This window comes from Bos mutus, chromosome X (assembly GCF_027580195.1).
Source record: "Bos mutus isolate GX-2022 chromosome X, NWIPB_WYAK_1.1, whole genome shotgun sequence".
In the NCBI taxonomy this organism is placed as follows: domain Eukaryota; kingdom Metazoa; phylum Chordata; class Mammalia; order Artiodactyla; family Bovidae; genus Bos; species Bos mutus.
In genome coordinates, this window is record NC_091646.1 from 65,202,472 (window position 1) to 65,211,801 (window position 9,330).

The 9,330-nt window shown below is 39.4% G+C and overlaps 1 pseudogene; it reads left to right on the plus strand.

Annotated features, from left to right (window-relative positions):
* The first annotated feature begins 827 nt into the window (after positions 1-827).
* On the plus strand, positions 828-1,179 carry LOC102276964 (large ribosomal subunit protein P1 pseudogene; annotated as a pseudogene).
* Positions 1,180-9,330: the final 8,151 nt, after the last annotated feature.

The following is a 9,330-nucleotide window of genomic DNA, read 5'->3' on the forward strand; positions in this document are numbered from 1 at the left end:
TAAAGGAAATCAGTCCTGCATATCCACTGGAATGACTGATGCTAAAGCTGAAGCTCCAATACTTTGGCCACCTGATGGGAAGAACTGACTTATTGGAAAAGACCCTGATGCTGGGAAAGATTGAAGGCAGGAGGAGGAGGGGGTGACAGAGGATGAGATGGTTGGATGGCATCACCAACTTGATGGACATGAGGTTGAGCAAACTCCAGGAGTTGGTGATGGACAGGGAAACCTGGCATGCTGCAGTCCTTGGGGTTGCAAAGAGTTGGACATGACTGAGTGACTGAACTGAACTGAGATTTAAAAAATAAAAGGTATGAAAGAGCTCTTATCCACCAAACTCTGTCCCCTTCACCCACCCTTGACATCATATATCAAAACCACCACTTTTTTCTGAGTAGCCCTTCCCTTTTTGACCCACCTAACAATAGAGTTCCGAAGCCTTAGAATACTTCTGTTGTTATAAATTCAATTAAATCTTACTCAAAGTACTTGGGAAATATATTACCGATTAAGGAGATTTTATGGTTAAACAAGTGTAGTGGCCATGTGACATGTCACTTAGAACTACCACCACCCCCATCCCTCACCCCTTCATCCCCCAATTTAGAAATGAGACACTTATTCCTAGCTGATGGAAATATTGGTTGCTGAACACTCATGACTGAGTACTTCCTCAGAAATTGTCCTGTGTTGCCCTTTCCTCTGCTGCTGCTTAGGTGCTTGGTTCTCCTGAGGAAGCTAAGGCCATTTTGTGGTGAGACCCTCACTTCATCTGGGTGACCAGCACCGCTCCAAGCAGCCTCCATCTAGCACTTGCATGCACTATGGCCTCCACCTTGGAGCTCACCTGCATCTATTCGGTCCTCATCCTGTGCGGGCTATGAGGTGAGGGTCAAGGTCACTGAGGATAAGATCAATGCCCTCATTAAAGCAGCCGATGTAAATGTTGAGCATTTCTGGCCATGCTTGTTTGCAAAGGCTTTGGCCAATGTCAACATTGGGAGCCTCATCTGCAAAGTGGGGGCTGGTGGACTTGATGCCAGCAGCTGGTGCTGCACCCATAGGAGGTCCTGCCCAATCCACACTGCTGCCCCAGCTGAGGACAAGAAAGTAGAAGCAAAGAAAGAAGAATTTTAAGAATCTGATGATGACATGGGCTTTGGTCTTTTTGACTAAACTTCTTTAGTAACACATTCAATAAAAACCTGAGCTTTTTGCTGCTAAAAAAGAAAGAAAGAAAGAAATTGTCCTATGTTGAACCTGCCTTGCTTAAGGTTATGCCCCCTTCTCAGGCGCAGCCCACACGCAGTGGTTGCTCAGTGAAGGTCACAAAAGCCTAGTTCCTTTGCTTCATTTCAGAACACTTCTGAAGGACTATCTTACTCTGTGAGATTGCAACCTCGAATTGCACCTTTTTCCTCTTTATCCAATCTTTTTTTTATATATAAAATTTTTTAAAAATTTATTGACATACAGTTGATTTACAATGTTAAGTAAGTTTCAATAGTACAGTAAAGTAAGTCAGTTACACATATATACACATCCACTCTATTTTAGATTCTTTCCCATATAGGTTATTACTCCTCACTCCTTTACAGTTGTTGTTCCCAAAAGCAGTCCCCAGTAATCCACCTATCCACAAATCCACAAATCTCAAACTCAGAGTGTTTCCCAGGGAAACTTGGCAGGAACTCTAAGATGGGTCTCATGATCTTCACCCTCTGGAATTCATATCTCTGTATAATCCTATCCCTTTGAGTGAGTAGGGCCTGCAACTTGTTTCTCACCAATGGAATAAGCCAAAGTTGATGGGATGTCACTCCTATAATTAGATTACAAGATAGATATGAGTGCTTCTTGCAGACAAACACTAGAGAGATTCCTTTGCTGGCTTTGAAGTAACTGCCATGTTGTGAAAGGGACTATGGAAAGAGCCATATAGCAAGGATCTACAGGTGGCCTCTAGGAGCTGAGAGAAGCTCTTGGTAAGTAGCTAGCAAGAAAACAAGAACCTCAGTACTACAATTGTAAGGAAATGAAGTCTGCCACCATTCTGAGAAAAGTGGATCTTTTCGTAGCTGAACCTCTGGTAAGACTGGCCAACACCTGGCCAACACTTCTTAGATGGTAGACTAATGAGACTTTGAGCAGATTACCCAACCAAGATAAGCCCATTCTCCTAACTCACAGAAACTATGAGATAATAAATGGATGTTGCTTTAAACTGTTAAATTTGTTACACAGCAATAGAAAACTAATACATACACCTTGTAGAAAGGAAGGTATGGAGACTGACAATCAGTCAAGGAAGACTGGAGACTGACAATCCTTCATAGTGTACAACATTTGATTTTGAAACTATGTAACTCTTCTTATAGATATCTCAACTTGTAGGGAAGATCTCTTGTTGAGGATTCTTTTTTTTTGTAAGAGTGAGTACATATAGACCTCAAATTCCCTAACTATCCCTTCCCCCTACCCTCCCCCCAATAACCATAAGTTTGGTCTCTAAGTCTGTGTCTGTTTCTGTTTTGTAAATAAGTTCATTTGTATAATTTCTTTTTAGATTTTGCATAAAAATGAGGATTGTATTTTAATTAGGTAAATGGATATCTGCTCCAGAATGGAATGAAATTGAGACATTCTAAAATTTTTCAGTATCTAAATTTGTCAAAACAATCAAAGGAATTAAAAGTAGAGATAAATTATTGGATAAGATTTTATCTTATAAAAACATTATTCAAGGAAAAGTACTCTGAATGGAAGCAAAAAGACAGAACCTATGAATATATTTGAGTTAAAGTATATATCAATTTCTAATAAAAATATGAGTATTGAGAATGTCTTCCATTTAGTAGAATTGTTTTTTCTTCTGTGGAGGGTGTTTTCTCAGTTAAAAACATTGTGATGAGAAGAGCCAATTGAAGATGTTTTCCATTTCAAATTTATAAAAATTTGCAACTATGGGACAACTGCAGGCAATTTTATGAAAAATGCAACTGTGAAACAAATTGCAGACAATTTTATAAAAAAATATCACAACCATATGGAAAAATGCATTTTCAGAGAAATATTGACAGTGTGAGGTTAGAGACAGGTGTGGCTAAGAAACAGATTAAAGTATGTGGATATATACCAAAAATTCTTCTGCTTGTATTACTTTTTAACGTTCAGATAATCAATACAAATAAGTGTTTTTGCTTTAATGTGAAGTGACATATGTTTTTACTTTGAGAAAGAATTTTATTTTTGAAATTAGTTTTTAACAGTACTGTTTTACAGTCTACCAATATAATAAAGCAAATTTGTTGATAAATAGGTAAATGTTTCATATATATTGAATTACTTTAATGCCTCCTTTCACTCTCTAAAGTATCCCAGTCTAGTTAATATGGTCTCTAAGGCTTTAGGATCTTTCCTTTTTGTTTTCATCCCTATCCTTTAGCATAGCAGTTTCTATAACCCAGATCTCATGTCATATGTAAATTTCAACTTCTGCAAATATAAAAGGGTCACTTATTTGGGTCACTTAAGCTACCCATTCTTTTTCACATTCAAGTGATGCGGAAAGTTTAGAGATATAAATAAGTTCTTGTTTTTGTTTTCTGGGAGGCCACTTTTTGCCAATTAATTCATTAACAAGTTCCACGAGTTGCCTCAGAAAACAATTGTTATCTCCAAGGACATGTGAGTAAAGCAATAAGAAAAGAACAAGCAAAAGAAAAAAGCCTACACACATATGAGAACACACACAGAGAGAGAGAGAGAAAGAGAGAGCAGACCTAGCAAATAGTAAATGATTCTGATGGGAAAAAAAGCACCAATGTTGTGAGGGCAGGAAAGTAAAGCCTATAGGAACCCTAGACACCTTTGCACTGGTCCCTGGGAGGGAAGAATTTATTCCATTCTTCAGGTTACAGTGCCTCAATAATTTCAATGTCATAGTCCTTAGCATTAGGTCACCATTGTAGAAGAAACCATTTCCCCCTATTTACTAATAGAACTCCTAAATTTTAGCCAGCTAGATGGCTATCCAGTGAGAGACTACATTTCCTCATCTCCCTTGCCACTTGGAGTGGCCAAGTGACCAAGTTCTGAAAAATCAGTGTGAGCCATCCCACATATGACACTAAAATGGAAAGTTCATGTTCTCTTTTGGCCCTTTCCCCTATCCTGCTGGCTAGGAGATAACAAAAGATGAAGCAGCCACCTTGGACTCAGACATGGCAGAGCTTCTTTACCAGCCCTGGACCACTTACCTCTACACTGATAACATGAGAAAAACCAACTTCTATCTTGTTAAACTACCTGCGTTCAGTCTTGGGTCTCTTTGTTACAGTACCTGCACCCTCCTTAATAAAACCATGCTGAGCTGAACTTGCACAATTTAAAAAGTACACACTGAGTCACTACAATATGAGGAACAGACCACTGGGACTAAAAAGAAAGTCCAGCATAGAACCAAACACATGGAGAAAATTAGTACAAAATAAAATCACTGCAGTAAGCATGGACTTTTTTTGCTTATATCTGTATGAGAGTGAAAGTGAAAAGAAATGTCACTCAGTTGTATCCAACTCTTTGTGACCCCATGGACTGTAGCCTGCCAGGCTCCTCTGTCCATGGAATTCTCCAGGCCAGAATACTGGAGTGGGTAGCCATTCCCTTCTCCAGGGGATCTTCCTGACCCAGGGATCGAAACCAGGTCTTACGTATTGCAGGTGGATTCTTTACCCTCTGAGCCACTAAAAAACACTAAAAGGACATATCAGAAACTAATAATATGGTTAGTTGTGAGAGTGGAAAGAGTGGGGTACATGGGAACAGGAATGGTAATGTGAGTTCTAAATTTGAGTATTATGTAAGTAATAATTCATCTCACACTCTAGCAAAGTGATGCTCAAAATTCTCCAAGCCAGGTTTCAACAGTATGTGAACTGTGAACTTCCAGATGTTCAAGTAGGATTTAGAAAAGGCAGAGGAACCAGAGATCAAATTGCTAACATCCGTTGGATCATCAAAAAAGCAAGAGAGTTCCACAAAAGCATCTACTTCTGCTTTATTGACTATGCCAAAGCCTTTGACTGTGTGGATCACAACAAACTGTGGAAAATTCTTAAAGAGATGGGAATATCAGACCACTTGACCTGCCTCCTGAGAAATCTGTATGCAGGTCAAGAGGCTGGTCCAGGTCAAGAACTGGACATGGAACAACAGACTGTTTCCAAATCGGGAAAGGAGTACATCAAGGCTGTACATTGTCACTCTGCTTATTTAACTTATATGCAGAGTACATCATGAGAAGCGCTGGGCTGGATGAAGCACAAACTGGAATCAAGATTACCAGGAGAAATATCAATAACTTCAGATATGCAGATGACATCACCCTTATGGCAGAAACAAAGAAGAACTAAAGAGGCTCTTGATGAAAGTGAAAGAGGAGACTGAAAATGTTGGCTTAAAACTCAGCATTCAGAAAATGAAGATCATGGCATCTGGTCCCATCACTTCATGGCAAATAGATGGAGAAATAGTGGAAACAGTGACGGACTTTATTTTGGGGGGCCTACAAATCACTGCAGATGCTGACTGCAGCCATGAAATTAAAAGAAGCTTGCTCCTTGGAAGAAAAGCTATGACCAACCTAGACAGCATATTAAGAAGCAGAGACATTACTTTGCCAACTAAGGTCCATCTAGTCAAGGCTATGGTTTTTCCAGTGGTCATGTATGGATGTGAGAGTTGGACTGTGAATAAAGCTGAGCGCTGAAGAATTGATGCTTTTGAATTGTGGTGTTGGAGAAGACTCTTGTGAGTCCTTTGGACTGCAAGGAGATCCAACCAGTCCATCCTAAAGGAAATCCGTTCTAAATATTCATTGGAAGGACTGATGCTGAAGCTGAAACTCCAATACTTTGGCCACCTGATGCGAAGAGCTGACTCATTTGAAAAGACCCCGATGCTGGGAAAGATTGAAGGCAGGAGGAGAAGGGCACGACAGAGGATGAGATGGTTGGATGGCATCACCGACTCAATGACCATAAGTTGGAGTAAACTCGGGGAGTCGGTGATGTACAGGGAGGCCTAAGCATGCTGCAGTCCATGGAGTCACAAAGAGTTGGACACAACTGAGCAGCTGAACTGAACTGAACTGAAGTAATAATTATTACTATTATCAAGTATTAATAAGTATTATTATATAAGTTAATGTATTATTTGCATTTTGAACTATGCTGATATATTACTTGTTTTAAACAAACAAATAAATATAAATTTCAAAGAAAAAAAATAAGGGTGAGGAAAACAAAGTCATCCATCAACTGCATTATGAAAACCCAAGGTTTTCATTTACTCAGATGCCAAAGCCGTCACTAAATCCTGCTACATACACATTCAGTGAACACCAGCATGCTACTAGTATACCTATAGAAGACAGAATCAAGAAAACTGGTGTGTCTTTGGGCTGCAAATTGGCTCGAGAATCCAAATATCATGAAACTACAGTAGAAGTCACAGAAAAGGTGATGTGTGCAGAATTCTCTATAGCAGTTAGACTTCTCCTGTCCCTCTTCCAGTCATCACATATGGTTTCAAGAGCAGTCCCTTTAGGCCACATAGGAAAATGGCAGAGAGGATCAGCAACAATGAGATCACAGCATGCAAGGAATTTTTATTGAATTATTTAGCCATTTGGCCATATACAAAGATAACTGTATGAATAGAGAGAATTGATAAGGATCTTCAAATGGCTTCAAGTGGCCACCTTGCTTAGATTTTCTGGTACATTGAAACTAACAAGTACTTAAATCATTTAAGGCAATTGGGTAAAATTTGGAAAACCTTGTCTAACTAGGCAGTTAGAGAGTTGTGTTAGGTGATTACCTAATATTGTGCAGAGGAGAAAGAACCATCAGAGAGGAAAGGGGTGAAGATTCAAAGTAAGAGTAGTGATTGGTGGAAAGAGATTTCTAAGAGAATAGGAAGGGATGGGAGATAAAGCTGGCCAGGAATTCTTGGAAAGATTGAGGTATAGCACTGAGAACTTTATTGAAGCAGAAGACTATGAACTTTTTGAGTGTTATCAGATCAAAATGTGGTGAGCCAAGAATATGGAAAAATAGTGGTTGAAGTAATGGATTGTAGGGCCCAGGCCAGTTAGGAAAGAAAATTAGTCTGGAAGAGACTGATAAATTGGGAGAAAACAGGAGACCAAAAATTAGGAATAGTAAGAATAAGGAAATATAATCCCTTAAACGAGAAAAAAAGTAGCCAGAGTGTTGCAAATACAAATTTAAGATATTAGAAGTGGAACAGTAATGAGTGATTTAAAAGACCCTGGATGTGGCCATGAGTGTGGACAACTGAAGTGCAGGAGAAGTCTCTGAAGTTGAGCCAAGTGGTGCTCTGTATGATTTATCTTCATGGATGTTAAATTCTCTCCATGATAGTACAAAGACTTGCATCAAATATTCAATTTACATTTGGGAGAAACCAGGAAGTAGGCAGATGCCAGTGATGAGACTCACTGGTGGGAGAAAGCTAGCGTCTCAATTGTCATTTACCTACCCTTTGACTATACCTTTGTCCATATAGTCAAAGCTACGGTTTTTATAGTAGTCATGTATGGATGTGAGAGTTGGACTTTTGAACTGTGGTGTTAGAGGAGACTCTTGAGAGTCCCTTGGACTGCAAGGAGATCCAACCAGTCCATCCTAAAGGTAATCAGTCCTGAATATTCATTGGAAGAACTGATGCTGAAGCTGAACCTCCAATACTTTGACCACCTGATGTGAAGAACTGACTCATTGGAAAAGATCCTGATGCTGGGAAACTGAAGGCAGAAGGAGAAGGGGTTGGCAGAGGATGAGATGGTTGGATGGTATCACCGACTCAATGGACATGAGTGTGAGCAAGCTCCAGGAAGTGGTGATGGACAGGGAAGCCTGGTGTGCTGCAGTCTATGGGGTCACAAAGAGTCGGACACGACTGAGTGACTAAACTGAACCTAATAATATTAAGAATTAAACTAGAGTCTGAAAAATGAGAACAAGAAATTATTATTTTCATTCTGAAAAGAAAGCTAAAAGGAATGATGCAATGAACCCAGAAGAGGGCAGGCTTGGGTGAGCCACAATAATAGGGATTATGAGGGAAAGATGAAACATGAGAGCTTAGAAAATGGAGTTAGACAGGGAAATGGATAGGCCAGGACAAAACTCAGTCTAGTTCCACATAATGTCTGAGCTCCACCAAGATTTACTAGATTATATGGTAGATGAAACTTCATATGATACAAAAATGTAATACAAATTGAAAGAGGAGCTATAAAATTTTATCAAGTACCCCAGGTGAATCTAATGCACAATAAAATTTGAGAATTTCAGTTTTCTGGAATCTATTCACTATGGTAGTTGTATCTGTCATTGTGAATAATTAAATTTGGTTTGGGGGGAGGGCTGGACAATTCTACAAGAATTCAACACTAGGACATGCCTAAGGCCTCAGTGACTTTAGGGGACTCTAATAGTTCATGATCAAAGACTGGAATTAAAGCAAATGAAAAAAAAAAAAGAGAGGGAAAAGAAACACTTTAAGAAAAGTTTGAAGCAAGGCAAACTTGAGCAAACACTGGCCTTATCGTAAAATGAAGCAACAAATCCACAAATTCCAACAGATTCTATGAAGGAGGAAACAGAAAACGCTCTGTCTTGAAAGCAGGACTCCATCTTGGGCCGGACTATGGACTTTGAGCTATATCCCCAGTATCTATGGAAACGATATACCAACTGGAAAACCAGGCCCCCAGAAGGAAGAGCCCCAGCACTCTCCATCACCTAAAAGAATACCTTAATTATCTGTGTAACTGAATAGAATCCTATTCTATTCTATTCATTCTATTATGCTTATTGGGGTATGACCACAGGCCTGTTGATAACTGTCCACTGTTAACTACCTAGGTTTAAGGCATATGAATCACGGGTTAACTTTCATTGTCAGGGAATTTGGGAAGGTGGGTTTGTGCACGTACACTTAGGGTATATAAGGTTTTCACAAAAACTGGTTGGGGTCCTTGGCTAAGAGGATACTCTTCCTTGGGCCCGCCAGTGTAATAAACTGCACTCCGCTATCTGCATCGTCCTTCTGAGTGAGTTTGTTTCCCGAACGCGTGGCTACAACACTACTATTATAGTTACAAACTGAAGGATACTGTTTACACATGCATAGTACTAAAATAATGATTGGTCACACAATAAATCATCAACCACATTTCTTTCACTATTACCCATATTATCATGGAATATAAAGAACAATACATTATATATATTT